Source organism: Bombus affinis, chromosome 6, assembly GCF_024516045.1.
Source record: "Bombus affinis isolate iyBomAffi1 chromosome 6, iyBomAffi1.2, whole genome shotgun sequence".
NCBI classification, from domain to species: Eukaryota; Metazoa; Arthropoda; class Insecta; order Hymenoptera; family Apidae; genus Bombus; species Bombus affinis.
Window position 1 is genome coordinate 13,088,880 of NC_066349.1, and position 19,896 is coordinate 13,108,775.

Sequence of the window (19,896 nt, forward strand, 5' to 3'; positions counted from 1 at the left end):
ACATTGATTCTGACGTTATTGGCATTGAAAGTGGAGCGTTATCGAACAAGCCGGATTACACGGATTTTTTCGCGGATCCTAATCGCGGTGTGCAACCTCCACTTCGTCTGAGTGCGATGTTGGTAAACAAAAGGCTGGATATCTAAATCGCGACGGGCGTATCACGGGCTTGCCGGCTCGAGAGGGTCCCTAATACCGGTTTCCTTATCTGCGCACGAATCGAAATCTGGCGTGTCGCACGCGTTTCCAACGCGTTCCCGGCGCTCGTTGCACGCACCTCCCGAACACACGAACGCGACTAACGTTCACCGGAACCGGTTGAAATTTCGACGCGAGGGAGGAACGCTCGACACCCGGTGAATTCGTCGAATTCCCTGTGAAACTGGCGGATTCCAACGCATTGCGATACGAGCGTAACGAGAGCAATCGTTCAAACACGAGCGTTATCGTTGTTACGATATAATTAGTGGATAACAGAGAAATATAAGTTCTTCTTTTCAAATGTTGTTTTTTTACCGATTGAGAGTAAAATGTAATACTTTCACGCACAATTAATGGATAATAAAGAAATACTTATAGGATTTCTCCTTGGGAAATATGTTTCACTGATGGAGAGTAAAACGGAACTTCTCGTATAATTTGTAGGTAATAAAGAAACGTAAGATTTTTTTGGAATAGTATTTTCACTTGTTGAGAGTAAAATAAAGCTTCCCATATATGTACATAATTAATGACCAATAGAGGAGTAAAACATTTTTCACTGATTGAAAATAACATGAAATTTCCATGAGAACTGTAACTTAAGTACTCAAGATAAAGATTGTTCGTCATTTTCCTGAATATCAAGCACTTTTTCAGTTTTCGTCGATGCTCTCCAGATAACCGTGATCCACGATGAGCAGCGAGAGAACAGGAACGCGAGCTGGGCCAAACTGAATGATTTATAATGCACGGTGGAAAATGAAGTGATGAGAAAGTGTATATTGTGGAAAATGGAATACCGTGAAGGAAATCTTCACGAACTACGCTACAAACTTGACGGGGACCATTTCGGGAACCCAACAACTATATGATTCTACACATAGTACTTCACAGAAACTTTGTTTTTCAACTCAACTCACATTCAACATCCAGAAAACGATTTCAGGGGAATTTATATCCTACACACAAATTTGTTCGACCATCTAGAGAACCTCACTTTACATCACAGCACAATGTTGCATCCGATTTTCGTCACGATTGATCCGGATGACGTTTATCAATTCCGCCGAGATAAACAAGAACCATAAGATCGATTTTATCACTCTAAGGATAGTAATCACTGGTCGTAACGCGAACTAGATCACTAACAGTGGATTTACATCCTGTGTAGGCATAAGATGATCACGTACCTGGGTTCATATCCCGCGAGCTGCCAGTTTCCCTTCAAGCAGCAGTTGCACTGTTACCCTCAGAACACTGTATCGAAGCACGATACTTATATCTTTTTATCTCTTTTTCCAACTAAAAAATTGGCGATCAATCAAATAGTCCGAACACTTTTTGTTGGTCGCGTTTCGCACGTTTGTTTCGCACTAAATCGGGTCGTGAACGAGGAACCGGGTTGTAAAAGAGACGTATGCCAACCTAATTTGTTATTTACGCAAGATGAGAACGCGATGTAACGAGAAATACGAAATGCGAATATGTTTAAAAAGCACCACACACAGTTTTCGGCGGCGACCACGAGCCAATAATAGCAGAAGAACGATCACCCTCGCGAATACGAAGATCTACTACGGAATACACCACGCTAACTATCCTTTCAGATTCGAGCACGTCCCGACACTTCGACACTCGTTGTCCAAGACTCCGCAGAAGAGCAGATACAGAATCTGTCGGCCGCTACAGCCGGTCATACGTTGCTCGCGACAAATTTCCGGTTCACCAATTCGCTCTACCGTGATCCAAGCGAATTCCGTATGACGATGTTCGTGATTGTAGTCCGTACGTTGTTGTGTCGAATGATAGCTGAGTCGTATGTTCCCTTCCTTTCTTTTGGTTCCGTTCGTCTCCTTTGGGTTCCGTGCGACGCGTCACAGCCTGGCTAGAGGACACGGAACGAGACCGAGAACAAGTCACGCACTACGTGGAAACACCGATCCTCGTTGTGCAACACCGTTTTCTTCGGTCGCACACGCAGCGCGGACTTGCTGATAATCCTCGTTGACGAGTGTGGCGGTCCAACCGGCAGAAAAAAAACCAACTTCGCGACCGCGTCCAACCCCTCGATAAACGCGAACGATGCGAGGCCCGTGACGAGGGGGTGGTGAGAGTGCGTTGCTCGTGGCGTGAAAACGGCGGCGAGGGCTCGCCGGGCTCCGCGGCTCTCTCTCTCTACGCACGGAATAATATTTTAATGAAGGAAAGGCCGGACAGCGAAGTGCCCACGTCGGGTCGCGCTGCCGAACTGCTCGCTTCCCCGCCCCTCCGCGGCCGGCCGCTTCCACCCCTCCACGACACCGGGACGGCCGAGTGTGCTCCGTGCCCCAACTATCCCCACCATTCGTCTCACCGTCACACCAAGCTGCGCTCACGCGCCCCTCTACGCCTCGAGCACCGCGGCAGCTGCGCCGCCGTGACAGTGGGAGAACTTGGGCGTAGACTTATGCCGCGACGGGGCGTTGCCTCGCCGACCCTGGATGCTGCGTTGACGTTGTCTGGTGGGGGAGCTTGCCGAGCTGTTCTCCCACCGCGACCCGAGTCTCTACCCCTACTGTTCAGCGTGGTTGCGGCCGGCCAAAGACAGCGCTGCCGCGACAGCGCAGAAGCCGAGAACGACTCTGCTGAGACACCGGGAACACCGAGTGGGGGTAGAGACGCGAGTCGCTGCTCCTGCCTTGCAACTTCCCGGATATCTTTCCGGTAAACTTTCCTCTCCGAGGGGTAGGCTCTCTTCTGCCTCCTCTCTCGCTCTCCCTCTTCGCTCGCTCGCTCGTCCGGACGTATCGTCTGCCCGACTCGATCGAAGATCCAGGATTTCCGACGGCAGGAGACGCCGGTAGACGTCTTCGTTGTGTACTTTCGTTCTCCTTCCTTTTTTCGACCAGCCCGCCCGGTCCCTGTGTGAGAGTTTATCGGTGTGTGTGCATGATTTCCTCCTTTTCAGGAGAACCTGTTAAATTGTGACTCGCGTCGCCGACCGTCCAGCCCGGATCAATTTGGACGAGTGTCGAGCGGAGAAGCAAGTGCGTTTTCGGTGACTCGTCGCGTCTCGTTAACGGGGACAAGGGTCCGTCTCCGTTTCACCACGCATCTCTTTATCATCCGTTCGGCGTAACGATGGATATTTGAGAATCTTTCAATCCGGTGGAAATTACATTTCCACCATGTTTACGCCCTCTAATGGAAAATTGACAAATTCGTATAAATGTGCGATTTATTCGTCATCTACGTAAGTTTAAATGTTATAAAAGTCTCTCCGCGGAATAAATTGAAAAGGTTAGTACGAAGCACAGCGAGGTAGGTACCGGTATTTCCTCTCGCGCAAAACGACGACAACCGCCATTGTGCTTGGTACTGGTGTCCTCGCTGTGTCGACTATCAGCGATTATTCCTGCGAAAGATAACTAGAAAACGCAAGAATGCGATTTCCATCGGGTTTCTGAATGAGGATGACGAGTTTCTGTGGGACATTTAGTCAGCTACAAGAATCTATCCTTTTATAGCATGTTGGAAGACTCATCGTTTCTTCGACTTAAGACCTTCATTAGAGACGATCATGAAAAATGTCAATGTTTTCCTCGCTTGTACGTCGTGCTTCACCTATTTATAATGATACCGTATATTAACGCTTATTAACACAAGCACTACGAAAGTAGGTAGGAGTCGGTGTTACCTGTGACTGATCACTAGCTTAGGAGATTTCATGCTTTCGAAACATTTGCCTGTTAATTTGCACGTAAATTCGTTTTCCGTCAGGGACGACTGTCGATGCCTCTTAGAACCTCATGGCTCTCTTTGGCCTTTAATTAGCTCGATTTGTTCGTCCTTGTTAAAGGACGAGACGAAGATAAATGAACTAGGCCTCAGAGAAGTTTCCATGACCATCTTGTTTCAAGGTCGTCCGCTAATAGGTTTATTAGAACCGAAGCTAATTGCAACGTCTTATTTCAGATCGAGTCCTGATTAGAAGAGCAAACAGTCCTTTCTTTTACCAATTAAACGACGTACCGTGACTGCTTTACGCACTTTGTTTGCCACCGTATCGTGTAAATATTTATTTCACTCGTTAAACATTGAATAATGAAATAATTCCTATTGAAAGATAATAACTGAAGTACATTAAACAGGTATCGTTTTGTAGGTATCGTATAAGATAGGAAAAATGTATTAAAATACATTATTATACAAATTAGAAAAATGTCCATTATCGTGCTATAAAATCTACTCAAATTTCTACTTAGATTTCAATCTTCGAATTCCATCAAATTCTAGAGTCCATGTGGAAAAAACAACCTTGTAGTAACGAAAAGAATGAAGAGGTAAGAAGCAAGTTCGTCGAGAATATCCTTTCAAAATAGGAAAAAGAGTTTCACTCCTTATTAGAATATTATACATAGAAATTAATTCCACTTTGAAAAGCGTTCGCGTCTCAAGAATTCACTACAAAGAACTAATTTTATCAAAACATTTACGTTGGAAGACTTTTGTCTACGGACTGACCGGCGGAAAGCGTGCGGTTGCGTTCGAAGAGGGTTGAACCGGCCGTTTAAGGGGCAAAACGTAGAGAGTACGGGGCAGGAGAAGATATCTGTGAATGGATGGACCAAGAGGGAGCACGCAGTGTTCGTTTAAAAAGGGACCCCTTTGCCCCGGGCTCTATCTTCAGTCAGTTTTACTGCACTTTCAGGATTCCGATGCCTGGATAGCCAGGTGTCTCGTCTCTAGCAAAGGGAAACTCGTAAAGTGACTTTAAACCGATTCCTTTTTTCGTTCCGGTGAGTCACTTTTCCTTCGTGGAGGGATGTGTGCCACCTTCCGTTTCTTTTTTTTTTTTTTTTTTTTTTTTTTTTCATTTTTCGAACAGAACGCTCCCGTTAATGACGTTCGAAAATCCGTGGTTCTCTATGAATCCTGGATGGATTCTTTTGAAGGTGGCAAAATAAAGAGCCGCGATAAAAATTGTGGGGTTGAGGTGTTCGTGTTCGCGTTGTGATTTAAAACGAGATGTAAAAGTTGTCCGAAAGAAGGGAAGGTTTGCTCGTGAAGGAGTTTGTAACGATGAACGAAAAATCACGATTAATTTGGTCGCTCTATTTTACATTCGAATAAAGAGAGTTAGAAGGCAATTTAAGGGGAAATTAATTTCGGAGTTCTTTTAACTTTTTGCCAATTTTGTACAGTTTCGTCTCATTTTGTAATAACAGAATTCATGATACAACAAGGAGAAAGAAGTTAGACTTTGAAGAATAACGTTCCAGAACCCTACATGTACACATTATATCGATACAGATGTTGTTATTAAATTAACTGTGACGATATCTTGTACTTTCGTCAAGTTTTAAGAACACTGTATTCTTTATGTATTTTTTATTTTAGTTTTCCCGACACATCATTATGAAAAATTCATCCAAATCCGAGATTCTCCTCGTAGCTTTCTCCTTTTTCCATATTCTAAACACTTTCTTCCCTTCAAAGTTTAATTTCCGGCACATTTCCCGCATAAAGAGAGCCAACCTCCTTCTGTATTCCAGCTCGATAAAATATACGATATAATAAACCACCTTTAAAGCCTCGAAGTATTCCAATCTCTGCTATCATCCCACACGATCTCTCCAACGTTTCACTCGGACTTCGCCATAGATCGTTTGCTCTTTATACCTTTCTAAAATCACTTCCAACACCAAGTAATTAAATCTAATTCTCTTCTCACTCGTCAAGAGTGACCAAAGTTCCTCGAACGCAATTCATCTATGAATAGATATAATTTCCTTATATTGGAATACTAGATCCATATATAACAATTATATTTTGTTTATCGTATTATAAAAATTTATCATAATTGGATACGTCGACTCTGGATCCAGTAGTTTTCGTGCGACACGTGGTGTGTAAACACCGAGGTGCGGAAAACATATCTACATGATTTTATAGTTGCTTTTACGAATTTTTCAATTTCCAATAAAAATATCACAAAATTGCTTCTGCAGGCTCTTCGATTTTTAAGTATCTTTATGTCGAAATTTATACGAAAGTTTTACGTGTTAAAGCTTCGAATTTCCTTATACACCTGCGATCATGGAATTTTGGTTACCTACGTAAAGGTTAATCATACCTGCTACCCTCGCATCAGAGATTCCACACGAAGCGTAACACTTTTCTTCAATCCGTCATCTCTGAGACAACAGACGGAGGACAGAGGAAAGAGAGAAATCAGGACGCTCAAAAAATACAAAGGATCGGAGCGTGCGTGGAGCGGTGGTTCGTCCGTCCGCGCGGTTTTATGGGGTCGTCAAAACGTACCGCGATACTTCGGTATGCGGCCAGCTCCACGCATTCCACGTCGTCGCTGAGGCGCTCACCGTGAGCTGCTGACCGTGGCCCGAACTATGAGAAATATTACAAAGAGTTAAAACAGCGACACGGTAGTCGACGATCCGCTTTCTGCCGGTGGGAAACGCTCCGCGCGAAAAAAACGCCGCGGCCGCTTGGGAACCCGAAACGATTCCGCTCCGTTCTGGCCGTAAAATCGAATTACTATCGTTTTACTCGACAACTATCCGAACGATTCGAAAGAGAATCTCTCGACGCGAAACTGTTCGCGCGGCCACCGGTTAAATCCTATGGAAATTTCTGCGGGCAGTAAAAGCTAGCAACGAACGAAGAGAACGCGCTAGTCCGGCTTTGATTTCGATTCGACGTTGTGCTCGCCTCGGTTCCTGGCAATCTTCCTTGCTCGTGAACTTGACTTTTCCAGAGACCTGTGTTTTACGGTGGCATGCGTGAATAATGGTCCCTGTATGGATTTTTGTTAGTTTGGTTCGGATACCCACAAGTTTTTTTTTCGTGTTCTTGGCTATCAATATAAAGAAAGAATGGACGAGTACCTGATAACTCTCTAACGATAAAGAAAAAGTTAAGCGTGGACACAAATATAGATCTAAATACGCAGGTATATAAGAATTATATCCACGAGAAGAAAGAAAGTCGCGAAATCATGACGTCCAAACTCGTCAATGAGAACGATATCAACGAGAAGATCTGGAGAAGATTATCGGAATATTAACAATACCGACATGTTACAAATTCAACATCTACTACCGCATTCTTCACGTTTATTCGGCTTCTACAATTACCATTTCTTTAAAACAACTTCAAATCAAACACCAAACCCAACAGACGACGCAAAGAGAACAAACGTCCGATCAGTCAGTACAAGAATACCAACCAACTAATTTGAGTCAAAAGTCCGACGCAACTCGAACCCCTTCTTTATTTACCGACCCCTTGCGCGGCTAGGAAAACGGTCGCGGAATCGACCAGTTTGACGAGATTTATGATTTCGAGCGTAATACACGATGGCGATCCTTATTCGTCGGTTAAACTGGCTAACGTGTACGAATCGGTAAGAAGGTCGGTGGCTCGCGTTCGTCGACCAAAAGGAGGGTGAAACTCACGGCGCCCGGCAGTCTGGTCAGTCCGGTTTCCTTCCGGTTGAAAAGTTGCGCAGCCCACTGGCCAGCCCGTGCTCCTCGTCTCATCAACGACATTTTTCTTGTCTCTCTCGTTCTTTCCTCTATATTCATCCTATTCTTCACCCCTTTTGCGTCCAGGATTCGCCCCGAGGAACCGTTCACCTGGCAACAGGCCACGTTGCGTGCGTCTCACGAGTCGACGAGAGAACGTCCTTCCTCGAGAGGGTTGCTGTCTCCACCCCTCCTGTACGTGCTCGATGCACACGCAACCAGGGACGACCCTCCGAATCGTGTGCACGCGCGTGAGACCACGTAATTTTCTGACGAGTTCGCGTTCACCGAGCGAGGGTGAGGTCAGGTTTTGTCCCGGTGAAACCGTTCGAAGTCCGAATGCCACCGATTCGTGCGCGGTTTCGTTAAATAATGGAGCTGGTTACACGGGTGACGAATTACGTGAGAATTTAATGGGCTTGTGGGGATACGAACGCGAAGAATTCGCGAGACTCTTTCGCGAATAGGTTGTTTCGAAGGTTTCGAGGCTGCGTTGTTCGTGACCTAAGAATTCCTGATTGTTCAGGCGGATTAGTGTGGTTTTTGCTTCGGCTTTACTTAGGCACAGAGTGAATAGAATGTTTAGAAAAGAAGGTATTTACGATTATAGTATCGTAGGATAGTTCTTGTACCATTTGAATTTTTATGGTTCCATGGTCGCGATAGCTAGCACATTACGTAAGGGCGATAATTGTAATTTTCGAAGTATCTTATTCGTTAACAAAAAAAATCACGACTTCTTTAAAAGGATTTTCTATCAAACCAGAGTACAATATTCTACAATTAATATAACGGAGTAATAATTTATAATATAATATATAATTAATACTATTAATTAATAACAAGAAAAGATCGATATAAATGTTAACAAGATACGTCACGTACTGATTTCTCTTTATCAAATCCCTAAACATCACGAACGATATTAAAATAACACGCGATGACAGATGAATTAGTACCAAAATTAGCTTCGCGCTCAATCACTCTTCCACCGCACACATCAAATGTCGAGAAACACCATCTCGTCAAGTCGCTTAAATCCGAGAAACTTTTTCCCCTGCTAAATCTGTGCTAAATCTGGACAACGAACGATCAACGGTAGAGAATCGCGCAGCATGATCCGTTCTATTGTCTCCGTTGCTTCTTGGAATTTACGTCTTCACAGTTACGAAGATGATCCTGATGTTTCAAGAGACGACGGTCTACGAACAACGAGAGGAAACAAGAAAACGAGAAAAAAAAGAGAAGAGAAATTCGGCAAAAGAGTCGCCTTGATTGTGTGTGTTAGGTAGCCATTGGTCTTGGTGATAGAATTGTTCCAGCAGGTGTTAGCCATCGGTATTCAAAGCAAAATATTTTTCTTACGTTTTCGTAGTTGAGAGCTGTGAACATGGAAAGATTTCATCTCTTTGTCTAGGACCAGCTAGAGTATTTTTTCGTCCTCAGGACCCCCATTCTCCCCCTCTTTTCCCCCTAAGCCTTCCATTCCTCTTACGAAAATCCTCCTTTTTTCCATCTACCTGTTCATTCGGCTGTGTCGTTGCTGATGTTGCTCCATGAAAAACCATCACGAGATAAGTAACTACCAGTTGTCTTTAAGTTTCTCGTTAGATATATCAAAGAATCGAGGTGAAGATTTCTTAAGATTATTTATCTTACGATTCGTATCTTCTTAATAGAACAATAGCGAGCAACGATGAAGATAAAGTAGGGTTGTGAAGATTTTTATAATGATTATTTTAAATATGATGATTGTAGTATTGTTTGAAGTCTTTGGGCCTCGTCTATTGTTGTGGCGTTTACTATATAAACAAAGTTAGGTGGTGTATTTTACATTAAAAATATCGCGTATACTCTTACGCGTACCAAGTGATTAATTGTAATTAATATTTCTTACGCTTTATCGCGATCGATGTTTTTAGTTTGAATTCGTTGCTTTAAAATCGACTGCTCAATTAAATGCTTGATAAGATAAAATTGATTTGAAATTCATCGAATGTATTGGAATATCGTTAGAAGCATTCTAGATTAACAAATCCATTGTATGTTTATACAACTTCAATTAGCATCGCTCGCAAAACACATTTACCAATTTCCGTTTTCCGTTTCCTTCATCATCGGGCAAAAGTCAATTCGAAGAAAATAATAGCCACGCGGGGAGTAGAATTCCAATAAGAATCAGAGCGAACCGACAAGTTCATTTCCAGGATGCCATAACTCGTTGTTCGCGCTTTCTCTTTCCTCTCCTCTCACAGCCTCCTCATTCACACACCCAACTGCAAAAATAACTATTGCAAACAACTTTCCTCGTTGGGTAACATCGGAAGTTAAATCCTTTGAAAAATTATACGCATTTCCAAACGGCGGAGAATCATAATGTTATAAGATATATTTTTCATAAGATAGTGCTCCGCGTTATAAGAAATTCATCGTACATAGTCAAATCGTGTAAACGTATCATGGTAGAGAATTATAAAACTACCGATAACAAATTCTACGACTATAGTTTTTTGCGAAGATATAACTTCCTAGAAGGATGGTTAATATTCTTAATAACCATTAATTATTAATAAACATCAACGTTCTTAATTGTGACTCTCATAATTCAGTAAAGTGTATATATTCTTTACTTATTAACGTATACCTTCTCTCTGAGTCAAATAATCTTACCATAAGGTCATTCCAATCATTTTCTCATATTTGATATTTTTTTTTGCTTGATCTAAACCGCACGACATTTTCTTATGGTTAATAGGTATTGGAGAAGTACACGCGATTAGGTACATTACACACTAATGATGTTTCATAATACGCAACAAGTCTTATTATCGTGTACAAAGTTCAAGATCGAATTGTAAGATGCGGAAGCTTAGGTGACTCGAATAATCCTATTTTATTATATCCTAGTAGAACGAAGAAAAACCGTGAGACAAATATGGAAGGGGACGTTGAGAAGTAGCGGAGGATAATTGAAGGAGATAGAAACGGAAAGGAGGATGAAAGGAATGGGGGGATCGGCGTCGAGCAGCCGGCAGGATACGCGAATGTAGTTTAAAGTCTAGACACAATGTAGGACCCCCGAATTAGTGGCCTGCCGCGCGCTGCTTCTACGGTAATTAACGAAATTAGTCGCAATTAGAGAGTGCTCGGCGTGTCCCTCTTTCCTCTTCTCAGCAATCGGAGAAGAAGAAAAAGGACGCCGTCAGACGATCGGAGTGCCGGGACGTCCTCGAATGGTGCGTTTACGCCAAGACTTAATGACTAACCGCATCGCCCGAAAAACTATCTAAGCACGAAACTATGGGAACCGGGAACTGTTCGACCCGCGATTACCATGCCGGCGGAAGGGAACAAGAAGCAAGGGGAGGGAGGACGTAGAGAACGTTACTCTCCCAGCGAAGATCACGCTAACGGGTAGAAACAACAGGACTATGGATGATTGGATCGTCAAGTTGGAGGATTTGATGAGATCGTTCTTGCATCGTAAGGATCATCGATTGGATATGATGCGATGCATTTTTCTATAAAATCAAAATATGTTTCATATATTCTCCGATACGTGATATTACGTTGGAGAAGCAGAAGCGATTATTTTACTCTTGTTTTCATGCAGGTTGATAAAATATTAAGCGAGTAATTCCATTTAAGCGATAACAGTCTCTGTACCAATCAATCATAAGTTAGAAAAATGTTCTAGTCGATACGGTTAGTAGGCATTTTATGCAGAAGAGATATTATTTTGATATTTTCTTATCTTTGAAATTACTTGTACTCTTGTTCCTTTAACTCGATAAAAATGACCACATCTGTATCGTATTATGTAACGCGATTTTCATTGAAGATCATAAGGAGCGTCGATTACGAAAATTAACAGAGGCATTATGAAAGAAATAAATCATAAATATAAATCGACAAAGACACCTTCCACTTGAACGTTCTGTATTCGATGCTAATACCAACTTCCCTTTCTCGCTAAACAACCCTCTATCTCGAGTCGATACGATATCAACGAACAATCGTGTTTTCGAATCGCGGTGCCAAGAGAGAAATTCGAGGATCAAGGTCACGTAGACAGGTTCCACCAACCTGTTAACCGTGAGGCTCATCGTCGAATGACACTGGTCAGCTCGACGACCGTACCGGGACTAGGAAAGCGGAAAGAAGCACGCAACGAGCAGGCACAAAGCGTAGAGAAACGAAGACCCTTCGTTATTCGACGACCCCCAATAGGACGTTAGAAGAACGCGTAGCACCTGCTTCGTCATGGATGACCGTGAATGCTCGAAAATTGACGGTAAAACTGTAGTAACAATGTACCACCCGCCACCGGTTGACCATTGTCCGATCACGAATTGTACATTGTCTACGTATTGTACGCAATCGTAGACAGAAAGGTACTTCATTATTCGCAGCCGTGTAATCCTAATTCTCTTGTAACTGTCAGGCAAACTAAGGTATAGGAGTACCTGTGCCGCGTTTCATGGTCACTACTCGTCCTCTCGGTTATTTATTACCATTGTTTACAATTTTTCATCCACAATTAACGTAGATTAGTCCCGCACCGAGTAGGTCCGACCTTTGTACCCCTGGATGGAACACGTTTCGAAGTGTTATTGGTCACTATGGTCCGTTTCCTAGAAAGTAGAGACCAGATCACGAGCTATCTGGCCCGATTTTTTTTTCGAATTTTTTCAAGATTATCGATGATAAGGATCGGGTAATGTGGGATTTTGGATATCTTTTGTGAAAGTTTGAACGAGGGAACAACGGCAGTGTTGTCGAGGCATATTAGTTTGGGAAGTGTTAGATTGCAACGACAATTCTAGTTGATAGTGTACACGCTTTTGTTTTAATAGTGAAAAGCGTTCCTTGAGACTTCTGATTTTGTTAAAGCTTGATTGAACATCAAAAATCGACATGTGTAGCATCGATGCTGGATTTATTCGTACAACAAAGAGTCTAGAGATGTACCTACAACGTAAGCAAGTGATTCAAACTGTTTCGCGAACAAGACGAATCTTTTATGTTTCATACTGCGCTCTACGTTTGAAATTAAACCATTAGAGACTAGAGGAAAATTTCGAAATAATTCGATCAGGGAAATAACAAGTTAAAGAAATATTTCAGATAATTCTATTCAAAATGGAATGTGTACCAACGAAGTGCTAAATTTTTTTTCGATATATATTCAGCCCAACGTCCCATATAATTTTTCAATCATTTGCAACAATTTAATCAAACGAGAATTAAGAAACTAAAATTTATGCACGATGAGTGGATGACGTGTAACGATAAACTTAAAAAAATAAATTCTAACAAGCAAGGATATGGATAAGAAATATAAAAATTCGTCCGACTGCCGAGATATTAAATTCTTATGTTCTCCCCGTGGCCTTTTTTGATTCATCCGAACGCTGGAACATGCAAATTTCGACACTTGGTCGATTTTACGATCTCGCTTGTCATGGAAGTTACTATACCGCGTTTAATATCTCCTCTTTATGAAATCCGTGGACGTGCACAGCTGAACACGAGGCTGATCGTGCACTATTATAGTTTATGTGTTCGATCTGTAAACAGGATTACACCGAGCGCCAGTCTAACTATACGTACACGTTCCTTCGAACCATTATTATCTTACGCTCGATGCACGTCGCGGCATTAAATCGTCGTACACCTGATCGGACTTTTACCCCTTCTTTTATTCTCCATAAGGCTGCGGTGCGAGAAGCGACGAATAAAAAAGAAACGGCGACGTGTCTATTACTCGCACCGTCGAAACGTATCTCTCGTAAAATTGTTTGCCAAACAAGGTACGAGCTCCGTTGACAGGTGAAAGTTTGCCTTCCATCGGATGTCTGAGTGGGATCAATTAAATCAACAAATCGTTACTGCTGGGAAATGTGGGTTTCTTAATTGTTGCTTAATCTCAACGAGTTTTCTTCGTTTGCAATTTAGGAGAGGGGAGTCATTAGAGACGTTATTTAACTCCAGACACTTATTGCTCCAAGATACCAGATATTTAGGCTTATTTTTCACTCAAAAATTTTGTGGAGCTATAAAACGCTTAGTCATATGTTACTTATGATACGTTTCATTTTATCATAAATTATATACCGAAAAAAGAATACAGTAAAATACAATTATTTTAGTACCTAAATACTAAGAATTCCATATCGATATTTTCTAAGGTCAAGTATATTTTATTTCGATCTTATAATATATTTATTAGATTAATGAATTTGTCTTGTCAGTGGAAGATTAATTATAACGCAATGAAATTAAAAATACACGATGCCATTTAAGAAACTTCAATGACCTTAATGGCCGTAAAAAGATTTTGAGAAAATCTCGTGATTTTATGTATCTCCCAAAATAATGCAAGTTTTCCCTCTAACAGATTTGCATCTAAGGTTTATAATTACTTTGAAATCCCGAATTGGCCGAGTTGGCGGGAAAAAAATCTGATTCTTCTACGTTAAAAAGTCGACAAAGGATGTAATCGTTGAAATTAAAACCAGAGATCGAACCTGAATAACAACTAATGTTACCGATCTTGCTTTTCAAACACGAAAGTCGATTCTTTTCAGTGATCTTTACGAGGCTAATGACAGACATCGGGAATACGAGCCGGCGTGCAGTGGAATGATTTCCAGTTTCACGGTCGGTATGCAAATTCGAGGAGTATCCGTGCGAGGCGTTCGAGGGTAATTCACGGACAAGAATAACACCTCGAGCGCGGACATTGAAAGCGAGCGGTCCGCGAACAATTCGCTATTTGCATTTCTGCGGCCAGCTCGCGAGGTGGCCACCGTCGTGCGTGCATGTGTGACGGGACAAAAGAAGAGGGAACGAAGAACGTGACGGAAACTCAAACGGGTAAAGACGGGTTTATATCTCTTCTTCGGTTGAAGGGGGTTGAAGACTTCGATCAGGGGATGAGAATTGTTTCTCGCAACGAGAGACGACCGTTTTCTTCTCTCTCTCTCTCATTATACCAAGTTTGATATATTCGAGATACTTGCCAAAGATTTAAAATTAGTACAAAGATAGTACGTTTTCAATTTTCTCATGTTACAGTGATACATTATCACGATTGCCTGCTTAATTGTTACTTTAACTTGATGCTTAATTGTAATAACTAAATAATACGTAATTCACTTTATTATAGTAATTAAAAGCAGATACTACTTTATGTGTAGTCTTATCTTCTCTATCATCTTCCGGTGTATTTAATTATAGTAATTTTCTAAACATTCGCGAGTGAATGAAATCTAGAGTGCAATAGACAGAAATGAAGTCTTCAAAATATAGTTAATAAAGTCGCAGTAATCCTCAACGTAGATTTTCATTCCCATTCTGGCATCTAATAATTTCATTTTTCAAACACACGTCGATGTCGTTCTCTTGACTCACACGACGCAACGTCAATTTGTTTCTACAAGAAGAAACCTCATGAATCATCAATCTCTCGTGATCAAAACTAGATCAGGAACGCGTTGGTTTTGCGTGGCGATTTGGTGGTCACATCAATGGCCACGGATACGTGTTCAGAAACGTGGAGCTGACTGCACGACGCGGTGGCCAGTGAAACGCACATAAAAGCGGTAGATAAACGTAAGGGGGCATTGATCGTCCGTCGCTCCTCCATTCACGAAGTTGCCGGTTATGGCTATACTTATGTGCTTAGGTGCACATCACATATACCGACCGTGTACACGTTTGCACACACGCGATACGATTACTCACGTGTGCACGAGGCCGATGTGTGTGCATACTTGTATGTACATATGTGTGTCTGTGTGTGGTTACGTATATACGCGCATCTCCAACATAGTCGACAGCGATTCTTGCCACGGCCATGCGTGGTCACGGCACATACACACGATGAAATCGTTTCGGGGTCGGGAGAATAGCCCTGACCTTCCGCAAGTCCCCGTTCGTAAGTTGTGATAAAACGAAAGCCCGGTGACGTCACTGGTCCCCATGTGTCACGATATGTAGTTGAAACTTCGATACGTTGGTCTTTGAGCGTTTCGTTTTTCAAATTTCCGTGAGAATGCATGAACTTTTTTTATGTGATGGGTCGAACAGTTTTTATACAAACAAGTAGTTAGTTACAGGCAAAAAAAAAAAAGAAGAAGGCAAGAAAAGCAAAAGACAACGAAAGATGTAGAAAAAAAATTGAGCAAAATGCTATGAATTCTAAAATCATAGTGAAATGTATGATAAGCACGGAAGTTAACTGACTAGGTAAAATTCAAACGAGAATACGGTTAACTGTGGAAAACTACAAATATTCTACTAATCGCTTTCCCAAACTACTTTATTCTATGTCTATCCGATTAAAACCGAAGAATGCCAGTCATCTTTCTTCTACTAAATTCTACTTGAATTCTTTCAAACTAATTGATTCTTTTAAAAACCTGATTCAAGATATCTTAAATCTGTATTGTTTATAAATCCAAACAAAAGAACATAGATAAGAGTTTAGGGAACAAAACTAACCAGGAGAGCTCTAGCTTTGGAACCGTAGTATATCTCTGTGAACCGATTACGATGGCCAGGTAGAGGCGTGAAATTTCGATCGTGTGGATTCGAGCGGTCTGCGAATATCTGGTTGCCAGGTAAGCGATGCAGTAAAATGGAATTACTTCAGGAAAAGCAAAGATGTGTGCAGAGGAAAACAGAAAAGAGAAACGTTTTGCTTCTATGTTCTCGTTAACGATACAAGATTTACTTCTAATTTAGGATCTCTCGTGGTTCTGGCAAGAAAAGACGAAGATAAAAAATATAAGAACAGAGAGGATAGAGAGGAAGTAGAAAGAGACACGATGCTCGAAGGCGCTTCGAATACGATCAGACCGAGGCCAAAGAGAAAGTGATTTAAAAGAGCGTCCTTCGTGATTATATGTACCTACTCATAAAAGTTATGACTATAAGTTGCGATATAACTCAGTGATTTGAGGTCGCTATGTTCATATTCTACACACAATAGTTTCAAAAGATATTTTGGACGTAGGAAAATATATTTTCCAGAAATAGTGCTTTGAAAAGTCTAGCTAGAACAATAAATTATTTATGTATCTTCTTATTTGTATAGCACAAACTAAGAAAGTATTTAAGACAATAACCTGTCTACTAAATCTGGAATAAATGTGAATTCCTATCGAATTCTAACGTATCTCTGCACACGGAAAGCATAACTGCGAAACTATTGAAAATAATCCAAGTTCATAGGTTCTAAACAACATGAAATTTGTTCAAATAATACTTCTATGGAACATGTACATATTATACTTCTATTTCTACATCAAAGGAAGAATTGCAACAAAAATACAGCGAATTTCTTGCATACTGAAGAATTCAATCTTTCCGTGTATACCTCAAGTAGCACCACTTTATCCAATTTGCACGAGGCAAAATTTAATCTAATCCGGCAAAATGTAACGAAAACCTCACATCCTATCGTTCGTATCGTCAAAGGTACCGCCACTTATATCCAAGCGTGCTTCTAGCGTCTCGCTACATTTCATCCGGCAAGTATACACGTGTCCAACTAGACATAACCATAGACGTGCAAGAAATCCAGACGAAAAACAAAACGGAAGAACGGAAAAGAAAAGAGAAAACTTATGGTACGTAGTAAGGAGAGATTGATCGATAAGGTGAACGTTCCATCTAATAATGGAGAAATTTCGTTCGAATGGAAGAAGGAGCGCGAGGTAAGGGGAAGAAGAAGAGGCATGTAGACGGTGATTCCCCGAGCCAGAAACGTTCGTGATGAACGTAGCGGTGCATCGATAATCGCTCGCGTGCCACGAAGGCGCGAAGGACGTAACGGAGATACAAGCTCGATACGCTGTACTACAGGCCGATCAACTCGATAAGGTAATTACTAAATGCTAATATAGAGAATCGTGTGTATTTCTGCTTTGCACATAACTATCCGCATGCCGCGTCTTTGTACGTTGATTTAGATGGCGGCTCGGAGCGGGTGGATCGCGATAGCGACGACAAAATTGGTATATTTGTATCTGAAAGGAGGAAATTTCAATGATTAATTGAAATTAATCAAAGGAGTGAATTGAGATTTATGCGACGAATGCTTTTTAGTGATTTGTGAACTTTTGTTAATACAGTGTATTTGATGAATTTTGTCAGCACGCCAATTTTTGTAGCGTGTGTTCTGTTAAATTTTAAATCTATTTCAGATAATGTATCTTTTTATTTTTGTACATTTTTAAGATGACGTTTATAGTACGACCAGAATTTCCTTTCTATCCTTGTTAAACTATAGCGTTTACATTTGCGAAATTTTTATGTAAGAGACTTAAGTAGATCAATGTCTCGGTTTTTACAGTATGAAGTAATTAGATCATATTGTTATTTGGTCGACTTGAAACTTACCAAATGAATTTCATCATTCGGTGTTTACAATTCGTTTTAGGACAGAGATTCGTTGAGAAAGATATAAAATAGATCGCAAGCTAGATAGAGATCGTTCTTCCGAATAAATTAATAGACAAACGAAATATTTTTATTCATTTTCCAAACTAATGAAATATTATTGACGAAGATAACAAATGAATGGTACTATTTTATAATAAGATTAATTAATTTCCAATAATTAGCATTCACATAATTATTTCTAAATCTCATCTAAACATTCGGGTAACGATATAAAATTATTTAACTAGAATTCGCAACCCTTTCTACCGACCAATCACTCTCAACGTAGCGCCCATACGCACTCAAAAGCCTCCAGCGCCTCTCTCAGAGCCAGTCGCAAATTCCACAGGTCAAGAACGACTTGTGGTGTCTGTCTGGTTGTCGAACGATATCCTCGAGCACTAAATATTACGAATGCCGGGCGAACTTTAAATTAAACGACGGTTCAAGCCCGGCCAGATTAGCCACCGCGCAATGCATAAATACAGTGCAGAACCGGCGCGGTGTCCCGGTCCCTATGTAACGCCGGGACTTACGAGCGCCTTGTGTCCCGAAAAACACGTCCCTTATCGTCCCGGTATCTCGTGCAATGCCGATGTTACATGTTCGTATCGAGTGTCATTAAGTGTGATTATATTACCCCGTCTGTTCACGTGTACATCGAGATAGAACGAGATAGAACGTGAGAGGGGGGTGGAAAACAGAACAGGAGAGAATGGAATGGAGAGAAAGAGAGAGAGAGAGAGAGAGGAAGGAGAAGAAAGCACGTTCGAGGACTGGGACACAGGAGGGCACAAGAGGAAGAGGTTTTCGTGCCGTGCTGCCAGAGCACGGGGCCAGAGAAGCCGCTTTTACGTCGATACGTAATTTATTGCCATATCCGATATTAAAGTATCGTGGATAAGACGAAGGGATTGGCAGAAGGTCTACCTGCGAGTTTCTTCCCTTTCTTCTCGGCCGCGAGGACGCTACGCGTGTGGGAGTTTCTTTCTGCACCTCTTTTGTTCGTCCCCATTTCTTTTCTCTTCCCTCACCCGTTGCGTTTCTTTTCCGCTTCGCGTATTATTTTGCTTTAGTTTCAACCGTATTTCTGTTCAGTCGAATTCAAGCGACATTTCAGGAGTATCGAACATTCGTCAGTTGACAAGAAATTATTAAGACAAATTATTAAATCAGGTGGTGAAAATTTTAAGTTTAATTTTAAGTGCATGTTAAATGCAAAATTATAGATAAAATATAACATCTACGATGTATAATGAATGAAAGAAATTTCTGCCTAAGCTTCATTTCTTTAGTTCTATGTTCATAAAAATACAAATATTTAATCAATATTTAAAATTAATTAATAATACCACTTACAAGTGATGATTCGATATCAAACGTGCGAATCCGGCTTTATATGGGACACGATTCGTATTTCTGTGAAGTGGCCCACAGGATCTGTGCTCGTTGATTGATGACGAATTGCTGTGCTAAGAGTGAGAAGCGGATGGATATTTAACGCCGCATTTAGTCTGGCAACGAGGCTAGTGGAAACACGGTTTGATGTCGCACGAGGATGAAAACGGCTGCTTAATCCTGCTACTTAATGCACCGTTCGCTCGGAGGTTGAACATGAAAGATGATATTTTCCGGTGCTGTTAGTATTATAGATATTGTAGCATATTTTGCAGCGGAAATGGAAAAATGATATCATTTGTCACCAGGAAAAGTCGTT

General features: G+C 41.4%; 1 protein-coding gene across 11 annotated transcripts in view; it reads right to left on the minus strand.

The window, feature by feature from the left end:
* LOC126917450 (zinc finger homeobox protein 3) overlaps nt 1-19,896 on the minus strand; it is a 456,710-nt gene that overhangs the window by 195,117 nt on the left and 241,697 nt on the right. The window contains exon 1 of one of the 11 annotated variants that reach the window (XM_050724302.1): nt 1,392-2,467. The exons of the other annotated variants lie outside the window; for them this stretch is intronic. The gene's annotated coding sequence lies outside the window, so the exon portion shown is untranslated. Of the gene's footprint in view, nt 1-1,391; nt 2,468-19,896 lie in introns of those variants that run through there. 11 annotated transcript variants of the gene reach the window in all.